Source organism: Notamacropus eugenii, chromosome 5 (assembly GCF_028372415.1).
Source record: "Notamacropus eugenii isolate mMacEug1 chromosome 5, mMacEug1.pri_v2, whole genome shotgun sequence".
NCBI classification, from domain to species: domain Eukaryota; kingdom Metazoa; phylum Chordata; class Mammalia; order Diprotodontia; family Macropodidae; genus Notamacropus; species Notamacropus eugenii.
Window position 1 is genome coordinate 321,878,895 of NC_092876.1, and position 25,880 is coordinate 321,904,774.

General features: G+C 37.4%; 1 long non-coding RNA gene across 1 annotated transcript in view; it reads left to right on the top strand.

Annotated features, from left to right (window-relative positions):
* The window catches only part of LOC140506355 (uncharacterized), a 157,227-nt gene extending 151,587 nt beyond the window's left edge, over nt 1-5,640 (top strand). Inside the window, exon 5 of the long non-coding RNA XR_011967896.1 lies at nt 4,884-5,640. This is a non-coding gene — a long non-coding RNA (uncharacterized lncRNA). The remainder of the gene's footprint in view (nt 1-4,883) is intronic.
* Nucleotides 5,641-25,880: the final 20,240 nt, after the last annotated feature.

The following is a 25,880-nucleotide window of genomic DNA, read 5'->3' on the forward strand; positions in this document are numbered from 1 at the left end:
TGTCAACTGAGCTAGTGTGTAACTTCAGGGGGGACTGAGTGTTGCTTCTGAAACAGAAAGTTGATCTAGGATGGTGTAATGGTAATTTAAATGGGAAGATCTTTCCCATTCATTAATAGGCCCATGTGACTTATTTAAATCACATGGAAATCTAAGTTATATGTGGTGGGAGGAGTTTGCTTGAAGGGTGAAACAGGAAGGGTGGAGAAGAACTGAGAGGAAGTTGGTGAGAGTGGTTGGGGGTGAAGGAAAGAGGCAGGTACTGAAAGGCACAAAAGTGTTTGCTTGTGGGAAGACTCTGACTCTCCAGTGTGGCTTGGGAGGTTTGCTTTGTCCCCTGAAATGCTTAGGTGTATTGATTTCTTGGTTACCATGATAGATTTGGCTTTCTGGTGTTAGGATTTGACTTTATGCTATTTAAATAAATGTCTTCCTTCTGCCTTCTATACGGAGAATCTGTTATACTTTGTGCTTCAGAATTATGCTGGCATAATCATAGTTGGCCTTGGAGCTGTGAATATTGCCTGGGTGATACAGATGGGAAGCAGAGAGCCTGTGGAATGGTGGAACATGCAGGAAGACAGGAAGAGACTTTATTAACCAGACTAGAGCAGCATTGGTGAGACTACCAAAATCCAATCCATAGCACATATCTGCCTGATGCTTCCTGGGAGCTATGCCTGAGAAAATAATCCTAGTTCCTTCATTACATCTTTGAATACTTTCACTCCTCGTTTCTTTTCTGACCAGTAGAAAGAGATGCCAGGATTAAAAGCAAGTGAAAAGATTCAATAACTGGCTAAAGTCATTGTGGCTGATTTGTGGAAGTCTCTTCATTTAAATGTTTGCTTTTATTTCTATGTTATTAGAAATTATTAATAAGGTCAATGACCAATAATGATGATTTTAATCCACGCATGTAAAGTTTGGCATTATGAGAGGGCAAGTAATGAAAAAGGGAGAGAATTTTTCCTTTTTGGATCTCTTTCATGTGGTGTTCTGCGGATTCCTTGAATATTTATTTTGCCTTCTGGTTCTAGAATCTCAGAGCAGTTTTCCTTGATAATTTCATGGAAGATGATGTCTAGGCTCTTCTTTTGATCATGGTTTTCAGGTAGTCCCAGAATTTTTACATTGTCTCTCCTGATTCTATTTTCCAGGTCAGTTGTTTTTCCAATAAGATATTTCACATTATCTTTCATTTTTCGAATCTGCGCGATATGTTCTGAGATATCTGTCTTTCTCGAAAAGTCCAAAGCTTCCATCTGTACCATTCCAGATTTGAGAGATCTATTTTCTTCAGTAAGCTTTTGAATCTCCTTTTCCATTTGGTTAATTCTGCTTTTGAAAGCATTCTTCTTCTCATTGGCCCCTTGCACCTCCCTTGCCAGCTGAGTTAGGCTAGTTCTCAAGGTGCCAATTTCTTCAAGATTTTTTTGGTTCTCCTTTAGCAGGGAGCTGATCTGCTTTTCATGCTTCTCCCTCATCCCTCTCATTTCCCTCCCCAGTCTTTCCTCCACCTCTCTAACTTGATTTTCAAAATTCCTCTTGAGCTCTTCCATGGCCCGAGCCCATTGGGTGGGCTGGGACACAGAATCCTCGATTTCTGTGTCTTTGCCTGATGGCAAGCATTGTTCCTCCCCATCAGAAAGGAAGGGAGGAAGTGTCTTTTCTCCGAGGAAGTACCCTTCAATAGTTTTATTTCTTTTCCCTTTTCTTGGCATTGTCTCCACCTAGTGGCCTGACCTCTGAATGTTCTCCTCACACCCACCTCGCCTCCTGGTCCTCCCAGCCAGCGTTTGGGAACTGAGATTCAGATGCTGCTTCCCGCCTTAGGATTTTTGGCGGGGGCAGGGCTGCTATTCAGTGTGAGAATTAAGTTCAGGTGGTCAGGGGCAGGGCTGCCTCTCTGGCTCAGTTCCCTCTAGGGGTTTATGCATAGACCTTCCACAATGGATCCAGGCGCCCGCCCGTTTGGGGAGCCCCTGTCTGCAGCCGCCTCTCAGCTTCTATCTCCTGGGGGGGCCCGAGCCATGGGTGCTCCCCACTCCCCTCTTGACCCACCAAAGACATTCTCTCACCTACCCCCGTCAGTCACCTGTTGGTGGGGGGGCTTGTGCCACCACTGGAGATCCCGTCTCTGGAGCCTTCTCAGATCTGTACCTCTCGGAGCTGCGGCCACTGCCGCCGGTCCGGGCTGGGCTCCGCGTCTGCTGCGCGAAGGACCTTTTGCGAGAGGTTTGCAGGTCCTTCTGTGGGTGGAGGGACCCGTGTGACCACTGGAGATCCCGTCCCCGTAGCCCGCTTGGATCTTTTCCTCACGCTGCCGCGGCAGGGCTGCCCTCTGCTCCCCATCCCGGCGCCCAGTCCACGGCACGAAGGACCCCCTGCGAGAGGGTTGGAGGTCTCTCTGGAACAGAAATCTCCCTCGCTCCAATATTCCGTGGTCTCTGGGTGCAGAATTTGCCCTGGGTTGGTCCCCTCTAGCCGTTCTGTGGTTTGTGGGTTCGGAGCTGTGTGTATGTGCGTCTTTCTACTTCGCCATCTTGGCTCCGCCCCCGAGAACTTTTCCTTATCTCAGACTGACATTGGAGTAAGCCAAGAAGAAAGAAGATGTCTACAATGTTAGTAATCTCTGAGATATCCATAATAATTACACTGAATGTAACCCATGGAGAGAAAATAAAAAACATAAGCCAATGAGAGAAAGAAGTTGCTGCATTTTTTTCAGCTAACCACAGATTGAATATGATACCCAGTTGATGACTCACCTGGCACTTTCTTTCTCTCTCTCTCTTTGTATACATATGTGTGTATGTATGTATATATAATATATATATGTGTGTGTGTGTGTGTACACATGCAAACATATGCATATATTAATTAAAGGTAATTTCAAATGCCAAATATGAAAAGGCAGATTAAAGCATTGAGATGTGATGTATAACCCTGAGCTCCTGATTTGTATGGCACTAAAGGTAACCTTCTGACCTTTTTGCATGGAATATTAAAGAACATTAATACAAATTACTGTTGTATGCAATTATATATGATTATTCTTGCTTTCTAGCTTGCTATTTATTGGTGGGCAGAAATAACAGTCATCAAAAATCAAAGTTCTCTTGGGAAAGTCATTTCTCTTTATTTCCTCATGCTTTCTAGCTTCTACCAGCTGGGTGTCCATCATGAACTTAAATGGTATAGTAGGCCACAGTCAGGCCTGTGCACGTTATCTACTGTACTTGATCAAGTTCTAGGAGGCACAAACAATTTCAAGGGGAAGAGTATCAAAGCTATGGAGTATAAGGGATTACAAGTCATATGAGAATTAGGAGATATTGCTTACCAATAGTTCTTTCCCTGAAAGTAAAAAGAGACTTAAAGCTGGGATTCTTAACTTTTTTTATGTCATAGATCCCTTGGCAGTCTGGTGATAGTTATAGACCCCTATTCAGAATGAAATTTTTAAAAAATATATTTTAATACTTTGTTTTTTCTAAAATTACATATAAAATAATTTTAACATTTTTTTTAAATTTAGAGTTTCAAACTCCTCCCTCCTTCCCTTCCCTTCCCTCCCCCCTTATTGAGAGGCCACAAACTTTGATACAGGTTATACATGTGCAGTCATGCAAAACATATTTCTATCTTTGTCATGTTGTGAAAGGAGACCCTGACAATATAACCTGAGAAAAATAAAGAAAGCAAAAAATAAATAAGCTTGTACCTGCATTCACCCTCCATCATTTTTTCCCTCAAGACATAGATAGTATTTTCATCACAAATCCTTTGGAATTATCTTGAATCACTGTATCGCTGAGAACAGCTAATTTCTTCATGGTTGATCATAGTACAATATTGCTGTTACTGTGCACAATATTCTGTGTCTGCTCATTTCACTTTGCATCAGTTCATGGAAGTCTCTCTAGGTTCAGGTTTTTCTGAGAGCATTCTGCCCATTATTTCTTATACCACAATAGTATTCCATTACAACCATATACAAAAATTTATTTAGCCATTGCTCAATTGATGGACATCCCCTCAATTTCTAATTGTTTGCCATCATTAAAAGAGCTGTTATAAATATTTTTGTACATATAGATCCTTTTCTTTTTTTTAAATGTCTTTGAGATACAGACCTAATAGTGCTATTGCTTGATTAAAGGGTATGCATGGTTTTATAACCCTTTAGGCATAGTTCCAAATTGCTTTACAGGATGGTTGAATCAGGGTGCAACTTTATCAATAGTGCAGTAATGTCTCAATTTTCCTACATCCATTCCAATAAATGTCATTTTCCTTTTCTGTCATATCAAGCCAACTTGATAGATATACGGTGGTAGCTCAGAGTTGTTTTAATTTGCAATTCTTTAATTAATAGTGATTTAAAGCATTTTTTCATGACTACAGATAGTTTTAATTACTTTGAAAACTTCTTGTAGAATGATATTTTAATGTGTAAAATGCATGAGATTAGAAAAAAACTAATCATATAGAGATAGTTACTAAAAATTTTTTTTTAAAGTTCATAGACCCTCAATGGGGTTCCATAAGGACCCCTGGAGTAAATTTTCTTTGTTTCATGCTTAATACAAAACTTTAAGCAGGTGAAATGGAACTTGGTATGCCTGGGAACAATAAAAGCACCGAGTAACCATGCACCCCTCCACTATTCTAGGATTTTATGCGATCTCTACTTTGGGCAGGCCATATTCATCACATTTTGAGACCATTTCCATGGAGGAATGGAGAGCAGAGAAGTTAGAGCTCAATAGAACTAGAACAAGGACAAGACAAATGATATATAACTTTATACTATATTTGATGAATGTATCCTTACAGACTAAATAGACCTTTTATCCCCTCCCCCTTGTCTGTTTCAGATCAGTCATTTTTACCATTCTGATATCTGACTTTGGAATTTCTGCCAGCAGCCCTCCTAAGACAGTGTTTTTACAAGGAAGGCAAAACAGAAAAGTGCTTTAAGCTGAAGAGTTCACGTTAGGATCCAGAGGAAGAAACTTCCCTACCCTCAGTTAAGTTGACATGTCAGAGAATGGCCACATTGGCTCAAGGAAGAGAGGCATTTAGAGGCATTTGAAATCAAGAAAGCCGTTAGTTCTGATTTGAAGCAAACAGAACAAACCAAAAGAACAAAGTGACTTCTAGTTTAACTGCCTTGCAAAATCATCAAAACCAGGTTTTTAAAGCCTATATGTCTTACAAGTTTCTTCAGCTAGGTATATTCCCCGCCCTCCTTTCTAGCTATCAGAGATAGAAAGACAATACATGGATATCAAAACCCTCTTTCAAATTATGAAAACTAATTTCTGATTAGGTTTGAATGACCTAAATTCTGTGGGCAGGTGCCATCTAGTGATTCCACATGAATAAGTTTTCCTTCATGGACCACTATAGATACAATAGTTATCTTGGCCTTCAGGATGTGTCAAACTCCATCTGTCCTCCTACTACATTTTCCAGGCTGATATTTTATTTACTACACAAGTCCACTTTGGACACAACAAACAACATGGGAAATTCATCAGCAACCTTTGTTCTTTCAATCATTGCCTGAATCCTCTTGGACAGGTTTATTAAATTTCCATGTGTGTCTGATGCCGTGGCACTTTATTATCTTAAACAGGTGTACTTGGTCATTTGAACAAATGAAAGTTCACAAGGTTTGTCTGGCATCCTGATTATGTAGTAATAGGGGCAGCTAGGTGGTGCAGTGGATAGAGCACCAATGCAGGAGTCAGGAGGACCTGAGTTCAAAACTCATCTCAGACATTTGACACTCTTTAGCTGTGTGACCTTGGGCAAGTCACTTAACCCCAATTACCTCATCCTAGGTCATCTGCAGTCATTCTGAAGAATATCAGGTCACTGTATTCAGATGGTTGTGGAGGAGAAGTGAGGATGGTGACCTGCACAGCCTTCCTGCACTCAAAACAAAGTCAACTGCAAGTCATGTCATTATTTCTCTGATGGCATGGTCTTCTTTGGCAATGAAGGACAAACACACACACAATATATAGCAATAGCCCGTATTCATATAGTGTTCTGATAAAGGTCTACAAAGGCCTGTCTTCACACTAATGTTGTGAGATAATATGGTAGGTGGAATAAACCCACACTATAGATTTATATTACCTGAGATCTAACCCTGGTTCTGCTACTTGGAACCTGAGTGACATTGAAAAATTCATATTGTCTTTCTGCCTCAGTTCCCTCATATGTAAAATGAGGGTGTTGGACAAGAAGCCCTCTAAATACCCTTCTAGCTCTAAGAACCATGATCATATAAGGGAGATTAGTATAGACAAGATGCATTTTATAGAAGAAGAAACAAGGGCTCCAAGAAGGTAAATGACTTGTCCAAGATAACATTAAGTTATAAGCCAAGGTTCTAGCCTATCTTCTTATGATAAACCCATTCTACCATGGCTGCCTTTCCACTTCCCTTTCCCAAATAACTAATGACTATTAAGTTGTATGGTTATCTATGACACTTGACTGCCATATAAAACCTGAGCTCTTGGAAGACTCATGCCAGAAATGGACATAGAGAAAATTTCCTACACCCATTTCCCTGTGGGTAGAAGGGATAATGTTAAAAACATTTCGTTTTAAAGGAAACAATGCAGGACCTGTGGGAAGAGCACTTTCACAGCAGGCATTAGTAAAGCCCAATCAACCTCCTTGTGGGAGGACAATTAACGGAATTAAAAGTTGGAATTTTAATTATCATACAAATTAGGAGGAAATTAATCAGCTCATATTTTATGACTTGCCTCTGCACTGAGCACTGCCAGTTGAGTTTTATGGCAAATTTTTGATTAATTGAGACGCAGTGTGAAAGCATAAATTCCAGACTCTGGTCGCATGTTAATGTTTCCCTTGTCTCATGTGTCGCCCCAAGGTTAGTGATGGCTAGAAGGAAAGATATATGGTGCTTAGAAATACGTTTATTTCTGACTTCACCTTAATTGTTTTCACATGTAGGATCTTGAGCTCAAAGGGACCAAAGAGCAGTTTGTATAATTATCATGTTTCTTTCACAAATAAGGAAATTGAGACTCAGTAAAGAGAAATGATTATCATATAATAAATAGTAGAGTCAAGATTTGAAACCAACTCCTGTGTCTCCAGATTCAAAGCTTGTTCTCAATACCTTGGCGGCTTCCTACAATAGTCACTGTTTGCCTTTCCCTTACATTCTTAGGTCCTTTAAGTATCTTCAGTGCCAACCTTTCATTCCATCATGTTCTTTCTGACCTACCTATTCTGACAGTCATCCTTTAAAGTAGAAAAGTTTGAGCAAGATCATCTCTAGGGCTTGACCACTTGTCTAGACCTCCAACATCATTGCAGGGCTATCCATCAGAAAATCATGTCTGCCATTCCCTGATTCCCATTCTCTTCCAGAGTCCTAGACCAAATAAGAAATCAGCATTTGGATTCTGGTCACACAAGGCCAGTCCAATATTTCCCCAACTTCAAACATTAGCTGGTCAGCCTTCTAGAGGTGAAGGGGAGAACATCATTGATCAAAGCAGCAAAGGGCTTTGAGAACAAAGATAGAAGGCAGACAATTGTACACTTGGGACTTGAATATGTTGCCCTGAAAGACAAAACCTGTTAATATATCAGTATAGTGAAAGAGGGGAAAACGATTTTTTTTTTTTTTTTTTTTTTTTTACAAATTATTACTGTGCTAAGCAATTCTCAGGTGGTGGGAAAAATTAAAGGCTCAGCAGTTCAGTCTTCCTGCAGTTAATATCAAGACTAAAATGAAAGTCCCCCAGAAACTCCTTTAAGAAAATCACATTCCTGGGCATTTAATAATATTTAGAATTCAAAATTGAAAGAATTTAACACTTCCATGGGGTATGGGTTATGGAGCTATGTAGTATCACTAAACAGTAGAGAAAGCATTGTGAACTCTAAGGTTGATAACAAAGCCCAGTTAATTATGATGTCATTTGAAGCATGATTCACAGGGCTGAGTCTGAAAATAATTGTGAAGTTACTGAAGTTGAATATGGATTCTAAGTTCCTTACTATTCTGAAAATTACTTGACTTCCAAGAATTCTTATTATATCAATATCTCTACAAATTACCTGATGTCTTCAAGTATCTTCAATCCTCCTTGATTCTTATTTACCCTGCTCCCTCCCAAAAAGAACCACAACTGTTCCTGGAAACTGTTACCTGAAGAAAGAAGAAACTATTTCTTCATTAACCACTGTCAAAAAGAGCTCTATTACTTTCATTCCTTGTATGGCCTTAGACAAGTCACTTTCCTCTTTGAGCCTTAGTTTTCTCACTTGAAAAATGAGGGCAATGGACTAGATGATCTCTAAAGTTTCTTTCAATGCTATAAATCATCAGATAGTTTTGCTGTTGAGACACTAACCTGATTCTATTCACTCCAAAAGGACTTCATTCTGGGAAATATAATTTTCTTTTAAATATTTTTTTTATTTTTGATTTATAGAATGAAACAAGCAATCCCATAACATAGTATAATAAAGATGATTGCACATGAAACTGAAAATCTATTATGTGCAACTTGCTATTATTTTTAAATATATAATAAAATTGTCTTGTAAAATTTATTTATTTCCATTTTTTTCTCTCCACCCACCGTAGAGATGGATATATATATATGTATATGCATATATGTATAAATGTTGTATATAGAAGCAGACACACATTTATATACATATATGTGTGTCGATGTGTATGTACATACACAAATATGTATACATGCATACACATATGTACATATATGTTTGTGTGTATATATGCATACATAATTATACACCTATATGTATGTGTGTATATATTATATATATATACATATATAATACCTACACATGTAATTATTCTGTAAAACTATGTATCAGTTTTTATTCTAGATGCAGATAGTGGCTTTCTTTATATGTTCTTTATAGTTAATTAAGGTATTAATAATTTTTAAAATGATCACTCAAAGTCATTTTTAAGACAATGTTACTCTTTTTGTATATAATGTTGTCTTGTTTCTGTTTGTTTTTTTCTTCATTATTTCGTGCAAATCTTTCCATGTTTGAAAATTTTACTTCCAAACTAAATAATTAGAAATATCATTTTCACACTCACAACTATGTGTTCTGTTTCACTGAGAAGGAATGCTAGAAAACATTTTATTCCCCACCTTCACTTATTCCCAGGTAGCCATATAATAATAAGTACTCCAAGATGCTGTTTTTTTTAATTTCAGTGTCTTATCTTCATGGGCATGCCCACCCTCATAGGCTATGTGTCAAGGGACAGTGAGGGGTTGAAGGTATGGACATCTAAGACATGGTGCATGTTATACTTATGCACACTCTCCTAAAATGATTTAGCAACAGCATAGTAGGGTGGATGCTGGAATTTAAATAATAAGATATTGGTTCTCATTCTATTTCTATCACTTTCCACTTGTATGTCATTTTTAAGTTACTTGCTCTATCTGGGCCTCAGTTCCCTCGTGTTTAAACTGAGGGAGCTGTGAATTAAGGGTTCTTCTAGGTCTAAATTTTTGATGCTATGATTCCTTTTCACTCTAAATCTATGAATTTATAGATGTTGTCCCATTCCTTACAGAATGAAGTCGAAATGCCTTGATTTGGCATTCAAGATTCTCTAACAGCTGTTCCCATTATGCTTTCCTGGTTTTATCTCCTGTCACCAACGAAACCAAAATTTCCACTAATGATAACAGTTTTCCACACTTTGCAAATTCATCTTACACTTTTACTTCCTAGCTTTTGTTCATTTCCTGATATCCCCATCACTCTTCGTTATTCAAATCTGACGCACTCTTTAATATCAATGAACAAAAATCCTTTATCTGTCCCCAGATAAAGGTTTTAAGACAAGTTATTTTGATGAGAGACTTCTGGAAGAGACTTTAATCTCAAAATGAAAGTAAGTGACCCTTTGGGATACCATAAATTCACAACTGGAAAGATCACCATTCCAAGACTTAGAAAGGTAGAGAGTAACTTACTCAGCATAAATAGATGACAGGGTAGGGTAGGAAATATTCTATATATTAACTCCCGATATTAACTCATGATTTTTTATAAGAAGGTTCTTTAAATTTTGGCTTTTCTGTCTAAGAAAGGTGTATAAGTCTTTGGGAGCCCTCAAGCTTCAATGCCCTGAGTCAAAGTTCCAGTAACCCTTCTTTAGTTATGGGTCTGAATCTGATGTCCAGAGAAATGAAATGATTTTCCAAAGATTAGTTAGCGAATAAGTAGCATAATAAGACTCATCTAAAGGACTTACTATTTCCTTTTTCTTGATAATCTCTTTGAGGACTGAGAAAATTTGTTATATGTGCATTTTCTTGTATTTATTTATTTATTTATTAGTTAATTTATTTGATATTTTATGTTTTTAAATTTATTTTAGTGTTCTACAATCACTACCACATAACTTAGATTTTTTTCTCCTCCCTATGACCTCCTTTCCCCCTCACTCCCCAAGATGGCATACAATTTTATATAGGTTCTACACAGACATTCCTATTAAATATATTTTAACCATAGTGATATTGTGTATAAAAATTAAAATATATGGGAGAAATCATATTACAAACCAAAACATAACACAAAAGAAAAATGATCTGTTATATTCTGTGATTGAATTCCATAGTTCTTTCTCTGGATGTGGAAGGCATTTTGCCTTCAAAGACCACTGAGAACTTTTTAAGTGCTTGTATTGCAATGAAGTTCCAAGTCTACCAGAAAAAACATCTCACACACTGTGGTCATTTCTGTGCCCAAAGTTCTCCTGGTTCTGCTCCTTTCACTCAGCATCAGATCATATAAGTCTTTCCAGGCCTCTCAGAAGTCTTCCTGCTCATCATTTTTTATAGCACAATAGTATTCCATTACATTCATATACCATAATTTATTTCAACCATTCCCCAATTGATGGGCATCCCCCTGATTTCCAGTTTTGGGCCACCAAAAAGAGTGCTGCTATAAATATTTTTGTATATGTGGGACCCTTTCCCATTCTTATGGTCTCTTGGGGATACGGTCCTAGAAGTGATATTGGTGAGTCAAAGGGTATGCACATTTTTGTGGCCTTTTGGGGATAGTTCTAAATTGCTCTCCAGAATGGTTGGATCAGCTCAAAGCTCCACCAACAATGAATTAGTTTTCCAACTCTCCCACATCTTCTCCTACACTTATCACCATCCTATTTTGTCATGTTAGCCAATCTGATAGGTGTGATGTGTTACATCAGAGCTGTTTTAATTTGCATCTCTCTAATCAATAGAGATTTAGAGCATTTTTTCATATGACTATAGATATCTTTAATTTCTTCCTCTGAAAACTGCCTGTTAACATCCTTTGACCATTTATCAATTGGGGAATGACTTGTATTCTTGTACATTTGACTCAGGTTTCTATATATTTTAGAAATGAGGCTTTTATCACAGAAAAAAGTTGCAAAAATTCTTTCCCAGTTTTCTGCATCCCTCTGAATCTTGGTTGCATTGGATTTGGTTGTGCAAAAACTTTTCAGTTTAATGTAATCAAAATTATCCATTTTACACTTTATAATGCTTTCTATTTCTTCTTTAGTCAAAAAGTCTTCCCTTCTCCATAAATCTGACAAATACACTATTGCTTCCTCCACTGATTTGTTTATAGTATCAATGTTTATACCTAGACAATGTACCCACTTGAATTTTATTTTTATGTATGGTGTCTGGCTGTTATCCAGTTTTCCCAGAAGTTTTTGTCCAACATCGAGTTCTTGTCCCAGAAGCTGGGGTCCTTGGGTTTTTGTTATATTCATTGCCTACTGTGTCTTGACTATCTAGCTTATTCCACTTGTCTACCCTTCTGTTTCTTAGCCAGTACCAAGTGCTTTTGATAATTGCTGCTTTATAATACAATTTGAGATCTGGTAGAGCTAGCCCACCTTCTTTGCATTTCTTTTCATTAGTCCCCTTGATATTCTGGACCTTTTGTTTTTCCAGATGAATTTTGATATTATTTTTTCCAGCTGTAGAAAATAATTATCAAATAGTTTGATTAGTATGGCAATAAATAAATAAATTAATTTAGGTAGAATTGTCATTTTTATGTATTGGTGCAGCTTATCCATGAGCAACTGATGTTTTTCCACTTACTTAGATCTGACTTTATTTGTGTGAAAAGTGTCTTGTAATTTTGTTCATGTAGTGCCTGGATTTCTTTTGGCAGGTAGATTCCCCAATATTTTATAATATCTATCCTAGCTTTAAATGGGATTTCTCTTTCTACCTCTTGCTCTTGGGTTTTGTTACTGATACATAGAAATGCAGAGGATTTGTGTGGATTTATTTTTTAACCTGCAACTTTGCAAAAATTGTTTATTATTTCAAGTGGTTTTTTACTTGAATATCTGGGATTCTCTTTAAGTATATCATCATATCATCTGGAAAGAGTGATAACTTGGTTTCTTCTTTGCCTATTCTAATTCCTTCAATTTCTTTATCTTCTCTAATTGCTACAGCTAGCATTTCTAGTATCATGTTGAATAATAGAGATTATAATGGACATCCTTGTTTCACCCTTAATCTTATTGGAAATGCATCTAGCTTATCTCCATTGAATATACTGCTTGCTGAAGGTTTTAGGTAGATACTGCTTATTATATTATGGAAAGCTCCATTTATTGCTATGCCTCCCAGTGTTTTTAAATAGGAATGGGTGTTGTATTTTGTCAAAAGCTTTTTCTGCATCTATGTAGACCATCATGTGGTTTCTGTTAGGTTTGTTGTTGATATGGTCAATAATGTTAATAGTTTTACTAATATTGAACCAGCCCTGCATTCCTGGTATGAATCCTACCTGACCATAACATATTGTTCTCATGATAAGTTTCTGTATTCTTTTTGCTAAAATCTTATTTAAAATTTTTGCATCTATATTCATTAGAGAAATTGTTGTATAATTTTCTCTCTCTGTTTTGGCTCTTCCCGGTTTAGGTATCAAAACTATACTTGTATCATAAAAAGAATTTGGGAGGACTCCTTCTTCCCCAGTTTTCTAAAGTAGTCTATATAGTAGTGGAATTAACTGGTCTTTAAATGTTTGACAGAATTCATTTGTAAATCCATCTGGCCTTGGAGATATTTTCCTAGGGAGTTCATTGATGGCTTGTTCAATTTCTTTTTCTGAGATGGGATTGTTTAAGTATTTAACTTCTTCTTCTGTTAATCTGGGCAATTTATATTTTTTAAAATACTCATCCACCTCATTTAGATTGTCGAACTTATGGACATAAAGTTGGGCAAAGTAATTTCTAATTAATGTTTTAATTTCCTCCTCATTGGAGGTGAGTTCAACCCTTTCATTTTTGATATTGGTAATTTGATCTTCTCCTTTCTTATTTTTAATCAAATTGACCAAAATTTTATCAATTTTATTGTTTTTATCATAAAACCAGCTCTTAGTTTTATTTATTAGTTCAATAGTTTTCTAATTTCGATTTTATTAATTTCCCCTTTGGTTTCCAGTATTTCTAATTTGGTATTTTCTTGGGGATTTTCAGTTTGTTCTTTCTTGAGATTTTTCAGAAACATGCCCAATTTATTGATCTCCTCTTTCTCTATTTTATTCATGTAGGCACTCAAAAATATAAAACTTCCCTTAATAACTGCTTTTTGCAGTATCCCATAACCTTTGGTAGGTTGTCTCATTACTGTCATTCTTTTGAATGAAGTTGTTGATCATTTCTATACTTTGTTGTTTAACCCATTCATTTGTTAGGATTAGATTGTTTAGTTTCCAAGTAGTTTTTGGTTTATGTTGCCATGGACTTTGATTACCTGTAAGTTTCATTGTCTTATGATCTGACAAAGATGCATTGACTATCTCTACCTTTCTGCACTGCATTGTGAGGTTTTTATGCCCTGGTACATGGTCAACTTTTGTGTATGTGCCATGTACCACCGAGAAAAATGTATATTCCTTTCTATCCCCACGCAGTTTTCTCCAGAGATCCATCATATCTACCTTATCCAGAGTTTTATTCACATCCTTAACTTCTTTCTTATTTATTTTAAGGTTAGATTTATCAGGTTCAGAGAGGGGAAGGTTGAGGTCCCCCACTAGTATAGCCTTGCTGTCTATTTCTTCCTGTAACTCCCTTAACTTCTCCTCTAAGAATTTGGATGCTATACCACTTGGAGCATATATGTTTAGTAATGATATTGCTTCATTGTCTATGGTGCCTTTTAGCAGGATAGTTTCCTTCCTTATCTCTTTACATTAGATGATTTTCTGCTTTTTCTTTTTCTGAGATTAGGATTACTACCCCTGCTTTTCTTAAATCAGCTGAAACACAATACATTCTGGTCCAACCGTTACCTTTACCCTGTGTGCATCCCCCCTTTCCAAATGTGTTTCTTGTAAACAACATATTGTTGGATTATGCCTTCTAATTCATTCTGCTATCTATCTCCATTTTATGGGAGAGTTCATTTCATTCACATTCACAGTTATGATTACAATCTGTGTCTTTTTCTCCATACTCTTTCCCACCATTTGTGCTTTCAGTTCTACCATCTCCCTTCCCCTTATCAATAGAGTTTTCACTTTTCACCACCATGTCCTGCAGTCTCCCCTTCCTTCTTTCAGCCTCCCCTCTGTTTTACTCCCCTTGACCCTTACTACTTCTTCCCTTCCTTTTAGCCTGCCCTCCCCTTTCTTTCCCCCTTCCACCCATACTGCCTATTGAGCTATTTAGATTAATGTACTTAATTAAGTTTATTGTTCCGTCTTTGAACTAAATCAGATGAGAGTATCTCTCAAACAATGCTCATCTCCCTCCCATCTTTCCTTCTACTGTAATATAATTTTGTACTTCTTATGATGTAATTTACCATTTTCTGCTTCCCCCTTTTCATATCTCCTGTTATACTCCCTTTGCATGCTTAAATCACTTTTTTATCATCGCATCATTTACTTTGTACACTTTCCCTCTATCTATGTATATCCCTTTTATATTTCAAAATAGATGTACAATTCTCAAGATTAACAAGTATTATCTTCCATTATAGGGAAGCAAACAGCTTTCCCAAATTGAGTAACAAGTTTTTCTTTTCCCCTATTTACCTTTTTATACCTCTCTTGAGACCTGCATTTGAAGATCGAATTTTCTATTGAGTTCTGGTCATTTTATCAGGAAGGTCTGGAAATCCCCTATTTCATTGAATGTCCATCTCCTTGCCTGAAATGTTATGCTGAACTTTGCTGGATAATTGATCCTTGGTTGTAGTCCCAGCTCCTTTGTCCTGTGAAATACCATATTGCAATTCCTTCAATATTTTAATGTAGAAGCTTCAAGGTCCTGTATGATCCTGACTATAACTCCTCAATATTTGAATGTTTTTTTCTGGCTGCCTGTAATATTTTCTCCTTCACTTGATAGTTCTGGAATTTGGCAACAATATTTCTTGGTGTTTTCAGTTTGGGATCCCTTTTGGGATGTGAATGGTGGATTCTTTTAATTTTTTATTAAATTATTTTTTATTTTACCCTCTGCATGTAGCACTTCTGGGAAGTCTTCCTTGATGATATCTTGGAAGATATTGTCCAGACTCTTTTTTCATCATGACTTTCTGGTAGGCCAATAATTCTTAAATTTTCTCTCCTGGGTCTATTTTCCAGGTCAGTTGTTTTCCCAATTATATATTTTACATTTTCTTCTATCTTTTCATTCTTTAGATTTTGTTTGACTGATTCTTGATGTCTCATAGAGTCATTAGCTTCTACTTACCAATTCTAATTTTCATCAAGTTGTTTTCTTTAGTTAACTTTTGCATCTCCTTTCACATCTGTCCAATTATTCCTTTTAAGGAATGATTTTCTCCAGTTACTCTTTGTACTTCCTTTTCCATTTGTCAAATTTTCTCACTTAGGTTTTGTGCTTCCTTTTCCATTTATTCAATATTTTTTAAAGAGCTGTTCTCTTCCGTGAATTCTTTTTTCATACTTTTAAAATCATTGATCATTTTTTCTTCTATTTCCTTCTTCAACTGTTCCAAGAGTGCTCTTTGTGCATGTGAGCAGTTTATAGTCCTTTCTGAAGTTCCAGATGGTAATGCAGTCTCAATACTGACCTCTTTGGTATTCGTATTTTGGTCCTTGTCCCCACAGAAAGATTCTATGATCTTTTCCTACTTTCCTTGCTTCTTCTTACTCATGATGATGAAACTTTGGGTACTATGGTCTCTAGAAGCTAGAGAACCTGGTGCTGAGCTGACTGGTGTGAGAAAGCAAAGGGCAGGTGTGTGTGTGTGTGTGTGTGTGTGTGTGTGTGTGTGTGTGTCCCTGGATAGCCCTAGAGCTAGCTTTTTAAGTGTGGGGGAAGGGTGGTCTGGTCATGGGAGAGCTCCTCAGTTGAGCCAGACCAAAGGCAAGCTCAGTGCCTGGTGATCCCCATGGCCTTAATGTCTTCCCATTTTTCCTGGAACTCTGAGGCACCTGGGTCCTAGGGCGAGGCTCCTCCCCACCCCCCCCAGGGCTCCTCTTGATTGGTTCACTGAGGTGGGGCTGTCTGGGACAGCTCGAGTCCACCAAAGTAAGAGGAATCCCCCTTAGCTATTTTCCTAGCCTCAGGTGCTATGAGATTGTTTGTCGCTTCTGTTGATCCCACTGATCCAGGATTTTTCTGGGGAAATATTTTATGGTCCTTTCGAGGTCAGCAAGGGGAGGGGAAGAGTGCATTTACTGATCATTCTGCCATTTTGGCTCCCAGAAGTTCAAGTAGGTGACTTACAGTCATTTAATCTTCAGGCTGATAGTCTCAGGAGTGGCTGCGGCTAATACCTGGGGCTCAGCATCTCTCATTTGCTCAGCTCAGCTGGTCTCCTGCCCTGAGCTGCAACTCTATCATTCTGCTTGCTGCACCTTCCTGTGTATCAGGCTGCCCCGGGGCTTTCCTGCTCAGCCATGCAGTCGTGGGGATGTGCTGTGCTGTGTGTTGTATGCTCCTCCACCTTCATGGAACAGATCCTTCCCATTAATCTTCCAGTCTGTCCTGGGCTGTGAATCTGCCACAGTCTGTCTCCTATTGGGTTCTGCACCTCCAAATTTGGTCAGATTCTCTTTTTAGAAGTATCTGAAGGAGTTTGTCTAAGAGTTTAGGTTAGTGAGTTACTCTCACTCCACCATCTTGGCTGTGCCCCCCATATGTATATTTTCCCCAACACTTTATATATAATGTATATTTTTAAAATTCATTTACATTTATTTCTTGATGATTTAACATATTGCTCTACTTATGGATTTTTTTTGTTTTGTTTTAAAATAAGGACCTGGAGACACAAATGCTTACTGCAAAGGAATAAATTCTGATGGTTGAACTTCTGATATATCTAGAGAAGCCCTATTCCACTTTTTTATAAGACTGAGCCCAGCAGCATCTTTTCCCAACATGATATTTCCTGGTGAGAGAGCTTCATCTTTGATTAGACCCTGAACTCCTTGATGTTTCTTTCATATTTGGGCCTATGGGGTTTGGAGGAGATTTAAATTGACTTTATAGAATGAAAAAGCTAAGCCAGGGTAAGAATCTTTCTTTTTTTGAGAATATTTGTGAGTATGATAACAAGATGTCTGATATTATATCTCCTTTTGGATCACTGATCTACATCATTTAAAAGGATAACCTGGATTCCTCGAGCCCTTCTATAAGTGATAAAAATTGAAAATCTAAATTAAACATCATTATGTTCTAATGTTGAAATAATTTTTAAAAAGAATGGGAGGAGAGAGGGGAATTATTCTCAGATTCTAAAACTATGCCAGATTACGTAGAACATCCCAAGTTTTGTATTCTCTTTGATGTCTACTACCTATGATAACTAGAACACCAAGCAGGAGTCTTTCCATTGGAGGCATTCAGGGTTGCAAAAACTGTAAGCATTAGACAGCTTGGCACATGCTCAGGTGGTGGGGTTGAGTGGGTAGCATAATCACTTTTAAGAAATCTTATATAAAAGATTCAAACATTAGGTATGGCTTTAAGTATATGGCCACTCTGATCTGTTTTGTAATGATGTCAGTTTGCCAAGGATACTTACACTAGGGGATTCAAAGACAGTAAAAAGTACATAAAATGATAGCCTTTTAATACTACATTGGACAGAAGAGATATGATTGGATAATAGATATAGAGTAGGACAACCCATAGAATGGTTACAGGGAAGTAACTCACGGCGAATTCCGCACCTAGAGGCCACGGAACATTGGAGCGAGGGAGATTTCTGTTCCAGAGAGACCTGCAAACCTCTCGCGGGGGGGTCCTTCGCGCTGCGGACTGGGCGCCGGGACTGGGAGCTGAGTACAGCCCTGCCGCGGCCGCGGCACCGAGAGGAAAAGATCCGAGCAGGCTTCACAGACAGGATCTCCAGCGGCCACGCGGGTCCCTCCACCCACAGAGGGATCTGCAAACCTCTCGCAAAAGGTCCGTGGCGCTGCAGACACAAAGCCCAGCCCAGACCTGCTGCGGCCACGGCTGCGGCACCGAGAGAAACAGATCCGAGCAGGCTTCAGGGACGGGATCTCCAGCGGCCGCACAAGTCCCTCCACCCACAGGTGACAGGGGTGGGTGAGAGAGTCTCTTTGGCGGGTCAAGAGGGGAGTGGGGTGCCCCCATAATTCAGGCCCCCCCCCCCACGGGAGGTAGAAGCTGAGAGGCGGCTGCAGACAGGGGCTCCCCAAGCGGGCGGGAGCCTGAATCCATTGTTGAAGGTCTGTGCATAAACCCCCTGAGGGAACTGAGCCTGAGAGGTGGCCCTGCCCCGACCTCAGCACCAGAACATAATCTCATACTGAATAGCAGCCCTGCCCCCGCCAAAAGCCCTGAGGCTGGAAGCAGCATTTGAATCTCAGACCACAAACACGGGCTGGGAGGATCAGGAGGTGAGGTGGGTGTGAGGAAAATATTCAGAGGTCAAGTCACTGGCTGGGAAAATGCCCAGAAAAGGGAAAAGAAATAAGACTATAGAAGGTTACTTTCTTGGCGAACAGGCATTTCCTCCCTTCCTTTCTGATGAGGAAGAACAATGCTTACCATCAGGCAAAGACACAGAAATCAAGGCTTCTGTGTCCCAGCCCACCCAATGGGCTCAGGCCATGGAAGAGCTCAAAAAGAATTTTGAAAATCAAGTTAGAGAGGTGGAGGAAAAGCTGGGAAGAGAAATGAGAGACATGAAGTCAAAGCATGAACAGCAGATCAGCTCCCTGCTAAGGGAGACCCAAAAAAATGTTGAAGAAATTAACACCTTGAAAACTAGCCTAACTCAATTGGCAAAAGAGGTTCAAAAAGCCAATGAGGAGAAGAATGCTTTCAAAAGCAGAAATAGCCAAATGGAAAAGGAGATTCAAAAGGTCACTGAAGAAAATAGTTCTTTCAAAATTAGAATGGCACAGATGGAGGCTAATGACTTTATGCAAAACCAAGAAATCACAGAACAAAGAGAGAAGAATGGAAAAATGGAAGATAATGTGAAATATCTCATTGGAAAAACAACAGACCTGGAAAATAGATCCAGGAGAGACAATTTAAAAATTATGGGACTACCTGAAAGCCATGATCAAAAGAAGAGCCTAGACATCATCTTTCATGAAATTATCAAGGAAAACTGCCCTGAGATTCTAGAACCAGAGGGCAAAATAAATATTCAAGGAATCCACAGAACACCGCCTGAAAGAGATCCAAAAAGAGAAACTCCTAGGAACATTGTGGCCAAATTCCAGAGTTCCCAGGTCAAGGAGAAAATACTGCAGGCAGCTAGAAAGAAACAATTCAAGTATTGTGGAAATACAATCAGGATAACACAAGATCTAGCAGCCTCTACATTAAGGGATCGAAGGGCATGGAACAGTATATTCCAGAAGTCAAAGGAACTAGGACTAAAACCAAGAATCACCTACCCAGCAAAACTGAGTATAATACTTCAGGGGAAAAAATGGTCTTTCAATGAAATAGAGGATTTTCAAGTATTCTTGATGAAAAGACCAGAGCTGAAAAGAAAATTTGACTTTCAAACACAAGAATGAAGAGAACCATGAAAAGGTGAACAGCAAAGTGAAGTCATAAGGGACTTACTAAAGCTGAACTATTTACATTCCTACATGGAAAGACAATATTTGTAACTCTTGAAACATTTCAGTATCTGGGTACTGGGTGGGATTACACATGCACACACGCTCACATACATAGAGACAGAGTGCACAGAGTGAATTGAATAGGATGGGATCATATCTTTAAAACAAAATGAAATCAAGCAGTGAGAGAGAAATATATTGGGAAGAGAAAGGGAGAAATTGAATGGGGCAAATTATCTCTCATAAAAGAGGCAATCAAAAGACTCATTGGTGGAGGGATAAAGAGGGGAGGTGAGAGAAAAACATGAAGTCTACTCTCATCACATTCCACTAAAGAAAAGAATAAAGTGCACACTCATTTTGGTAGGAAAACCTATCTCACAATACAGGAAAGTGGGGGATAAGGGGACAAGCAGGGTGGGGGGGATGATAGAAGGGAGGGCATGAGGAGGAGAGTGCAATTCGAGGTCGACACTCATGGGGAGGGATAGGATCAAAGGAGAATAGAAGTAATGGGGGACAGGATAGGATGGAGGGAAATATAGTTAGTCCTATACAACACAACTATTATGGAGGTCATTTGCAAAACTACACGGATATGGCCTATATTGAATTGCTTGCCTTCCAAGGGGAGGGGGTGGGGAGGGAGGGAGGAAGAGAAGTTGGAACTCAAAGTGTTAGGATCAACTGTCGAGTAATGTTCTTGCCACTAGGAAATGGGAAAGACAGGTAAAGGGGTATAGAAGGCTATCTGCCCCTACAGGACAGGGGAGAAGATGGAGACAAGGGCAGAGAGGGATGATAGAAGAGAGAGCAGATTGGTCATAGGGGCAATTAGAATGCTTGATGTTTGGGGGGGGAGGGGATAAAAGGGGAGAAAATTTGTAACCCAAAATTTTGTGAAAATGAATGTTAAAAGTTAAATAAATAAATTTAATAATAAAAAAAATAAAAAAAAAATTACCAATGGAAAAAAAAAAATAAAAATGAACAAAGTATGAAAAAAAAAAATAGATATAGAGTAGGGAGAGACCTAAGAGTATGTTCAGTCTAAATGCTTTATTTTATTGTTGTTGTGTTCATCCTTTGTTGCCAAAGAAGACTATGCCATCAAAGAAATGATGACGTGACTTGCACTTGACTTTGTTCTGAGTGAGGGAAGGCTGATATGTAAGGTCCAGAGAGGTTAAATAACTTCCTCAAAGTCACACGGGCAATGTCAAGGATAGGAATTGAACCCAGGTCCTCTGACTTAAATAAACAATCTTCTTTCTGCTGTATTGTATTGCCCCTTCCTCTGAGACTACAATCATAAGATACCTTGAATCCTGGCTCTACTAATTAATGTTCTACTCAAATGACCTTGGGAAAGTCAATTTTTCTCTACAAGACTCAGTTTCTTCATCTATGAAATGGATTGATCTATGTGACCTTTGAGATTTCTTCCAGTCCTGTTTTTTATATTGTAGTTCCTCAGTGTCTTCCCTATTACTTCATATACACACACACAAATACACACACATGTGTATATACATATATACACACATATGTGTATATGTGTGTATATATGTAGATATGTGTATATATACACAAATCTATACATACACACACACTAAGTCACACAGTTTACCTCAGTTTCTTCATCTGTTAAACAAACTGGAGAAGAAAACTGGAAGCTACTTCAATATCTTTGCCAAGAAAACCTCAAATGAGGTCACAAAGAGTCAGATATGACTTCAAATTGGTTGCACAACAAATATCTGTATCTATCTATCTATCTATCTATCTATCTATCTATCTATCTATCATCTATCTATCTATATACACTTATATTCATATATATGTATGTGTGATTCTTTGAACTCCTTTGTCAATTTGACTATTCACTTGTCACTCATGCTACCAACTTTGTTATTTATGGAAACGTGTTTCCTGATAAATTTTAGCTTCCTTCCCCAAACTGGTTTGCTTCTCCTTTCTTTGGAGGAAACTTAGTTGACTAATGTCATATGATGACATGAAAGGGACACTAGATTTGTTGTCAGAAGACCTGGGTTTGAACATTAATAAAATATTTCCACTGTGATCTTGTCAAAATTACTTTTCTGCTAAATTCTAAGTCTTTTTAAACTCTAAATACTATAACTATTAACCCATGCCTCTTTTCATGGACAACTTTTAAAAAATTCTTCCTTACAAGAATCTTCCTTTCCTGTTAAACCTCATCCTTCACTCCTGAGGGTTCCCTTGTAAACTAAAAGACAAGAAGACTGATGAACAGAAGCAGCTATGTGGTGTAGTGAAGAAAATATTAAACTGTAAAGTGAGGATTATCTGCATTCATACCCTGATGTATATACTTAATTAGCTATGGGACCTTGATCAAATCATTTGAACTCTCTGTCTAAGTTTCTTCATCTAAAATGAATATTATAATAACACTCACCTTATAGCATTAATGTAAAGATGAAATGAGATTATGTACTACTAACTTTCAGGTACTATATAAACTCCATTAGTATTAGTTAGATTCCATATTTCAGCAAATAGATGGGGTTCCAATAAGTAACAATTAAGCTCCTGGAATTCTGAGTAAATAGTGAGAGAATAATAAATGTTTGTTTCAAAGAATTAATGGTGGAAATATCTTATGATCCCATTCAGATTTCAGAGCTCATGTCTCCTACATATTTAAAGAAGCTTGCTTGAAAAAACAAAACAAAACTCACAGAGTGCTGCCATTTGTTTCACCATGTGCTACATCTACATAATGCCAAAATAATCAATCAGTTCTGGAAGAATGAAACAAAGACTAGTGGAAAAACAGCTGTTTGCTATTGTATAGAAAACAACAACTAGTTGATAGATTTATTTGTTTACGTTTCAGCCAGTTATTTAGAAATCTTATGAACATAAGAAGTTTGCATGTCTGTAATATGTCAGTGTCAGTTCCATTTTTAGGGCCAATAACACATTCTATGAGCTTGATATTTACTTTTTTTTGCATAATATAAACTTATTGTAGCAATAAAAGAATTTAACTATTTTCAAATACCACATACCAGCATAATTATATATAATAAGAACATAAATTTTGAACTAGAAAGGATTTTATTCATCTGATCAAACCTCCTCACTTTACAAATGAAGAAACTGTGGACAAGTGAGGTAAACTAGATTGTTCTAATTCACACTGGAAATTTGGGATTTGGACTCATGTTCCCTGACTTCCAATCCAGCACATCATCATCATCAAAAATAAAGCTAAAAGGCTTGGAGTCAGGAGATCTAAGTTCAAATATAATTTCTAATGCCTTTTAGCTATGTGATCTTTGGTAAGTCACTTAACTTCTTTGACGAGTTTAATTGCCTGTGAAAAAGGAACATTTTAGCCAAGTTTAATCTGACTGGTTTATATTCCAAGGTCCATTTTTAAGGGGTAATTAATAGAAGAGTGCTCACATTGAGGGAGGACTCTGAGTGGAATATTTGAAGGTAAATAAAAAGAGAAACAAAAATAGTAATCATCGCAAAGCTAGCTTACTTTTATCCTCCAGCCAATAACATTTGCTAAGACTTTGGAAGTAAAAGAATGACCTGTTTGGAATAGAACCTAGATCTGAGTAGAAATAATGAACACACAAAAGGTAAGTGAGAAGTGGAAAGTTCACAGAAAGCAGATAATTGGAGTAAACATTTCCAATAAACTGAGTTCCTGTGACAAGGCAAAAAGATTCCTAGTCAGAGAAGATGAATTTTCTTCAGGGAGAAGGTGTGTCTTTACAGGAAATTTACAATTGATGAAGTAAAAGGAGAAATCTTTAATTAAAGCTAACATTTCCTAATCAAGCATGATGATCCAAGTCTCAGAATCTCTCAAGAAGGTAGAAGGGCAGAGTACTCCAGAGGTTGTAGTCAAAAATAGTTTTGATGTGATGGGTGTATTTTAGCCCAAAAAAGCAGGTCTGTGCATCTCAGAGTAAAAGAAATCATGTAATTCTGAGGATGAGAACTGGAGCTTTTGATTCATATAGGAAATGGAATCTTCCTAAGGTTAAGAATCAGAGATTCTTAAACTGTGGGTCATGACCCCATCTGAGGTCACATAACTGAAGGTGGCTATAGTGAAAAACTTGGCAACAGTAAAAAGATTTCTGAACAAGTCATAACCGAAAATTAAATAAAAATCAAATGTGCAATGAATTTGCAATGTTTCTGGGCCATGTTTGCCAGTGTTGCATCACATAACTTCACTGTAATCTTGGTTCTGAACACACAACATGCACACTCTGTACTGTGCATGCTGTCACACCATGCAAAGGCAATGAATGCTGCCAGAAACACCTTGGCTCAGATCTGAGACTGTTGTATGTTATGAATCACAGCGTTTTTACTGTACATACAAAGTTTTCTGCTCTTACAGAAATGTATAGTTTAATATGGAAAATAAAGAGTTTCAATATTTTCCTACCATCATTCCTCAGCATGTTAGTATCAAATTAGTACATCTTTGGATTGTATTGTGTTAGAATGTTTGATTTTTTAAAAATGCTGTTATCTCCTTCTTTTACAGAAGCAAGTGTTCAATTGAAGCAAGTGAAGATAAAAGCCCTTTAATATTTCTCCACCATCATTGCTCTATGTATATGTTACTGTGAATATCAATTTTTAAAATTAAGAACAAATATAATTTCATATGCTAAAATTAGTATTTGAGAAATTATTAGCAATATTTATATTTTAGAACAATTTTTTGTTATGAATAAGTGGCTAAATTTGGACAGAAGAGGTAACATACTGATGACAATATGGCAGAGTTTTTGCTTCCAGGTTTTTGTACACTTAAATTGACAAGAAAAAAAATATGTTGAATCATTTTTGCAATATGAATTTATTTTTGATAATGATGATGGAAAAACCTTTTTGCTTAATTTGTAATGAAGTCTTGGCTGTGGAAATCATGATGCCAGCCAAATTAAAACATTTTAATACCAAGCAATAAACCAAATCAATATTTCAAACAACTTTTAACATCTTCAAATAAAGAAAAACAATATTTGAAAAATTTGCTTTCAATGAAAAGTGTTTACTTGTATCTTACAGAACTTCTTAATTCAAAAAACTGAAAAAGCTGCACATGATAGCAAAAGACATTGTGCTACCTGCTACTAAAATGTCAGAAGTAGCTCATGGGAAAAAGGTATGAGGAATGAATTCATAAAATTCCTTTATCAAATGGTGCTGGAGAATTGATGGGTAAGAATGCTGGATTTTTAGCAAAAGCCAGATGTGCATCATGATTCTATCAAAATCATTAACTTCATAAAAAGCCATGTCCTTAACAGTCATTTGTTTTCAGACTTTTGGAAAAACATGGACTCCAATTACAAAAGTTTATTTCTACATGCAGAGGTAAGGTGGCTCTTGATAGAGTGGAGTTTAAAGAGATTACTGAAATTGAAAGATGAGATTGTTATATTTTTGACTTAGCAAAAATCTGATTTTGTTAATTTTTTACATAATCACGGCTTTGGAAACTGTGTTATTTGTCAGATACTTCCAAAAGAAATTTCAATGGTTTAAACATGTCACTTCAGTAAAAATTGTAACATTTATGCTAAAAAATAAAATTGAAAATTTTAACATTAAAATATGGAAGAACAGAGTGGAAAATGGTTCTTTAGAAATGTTTACAGCAACAGATGATTTTATATTGA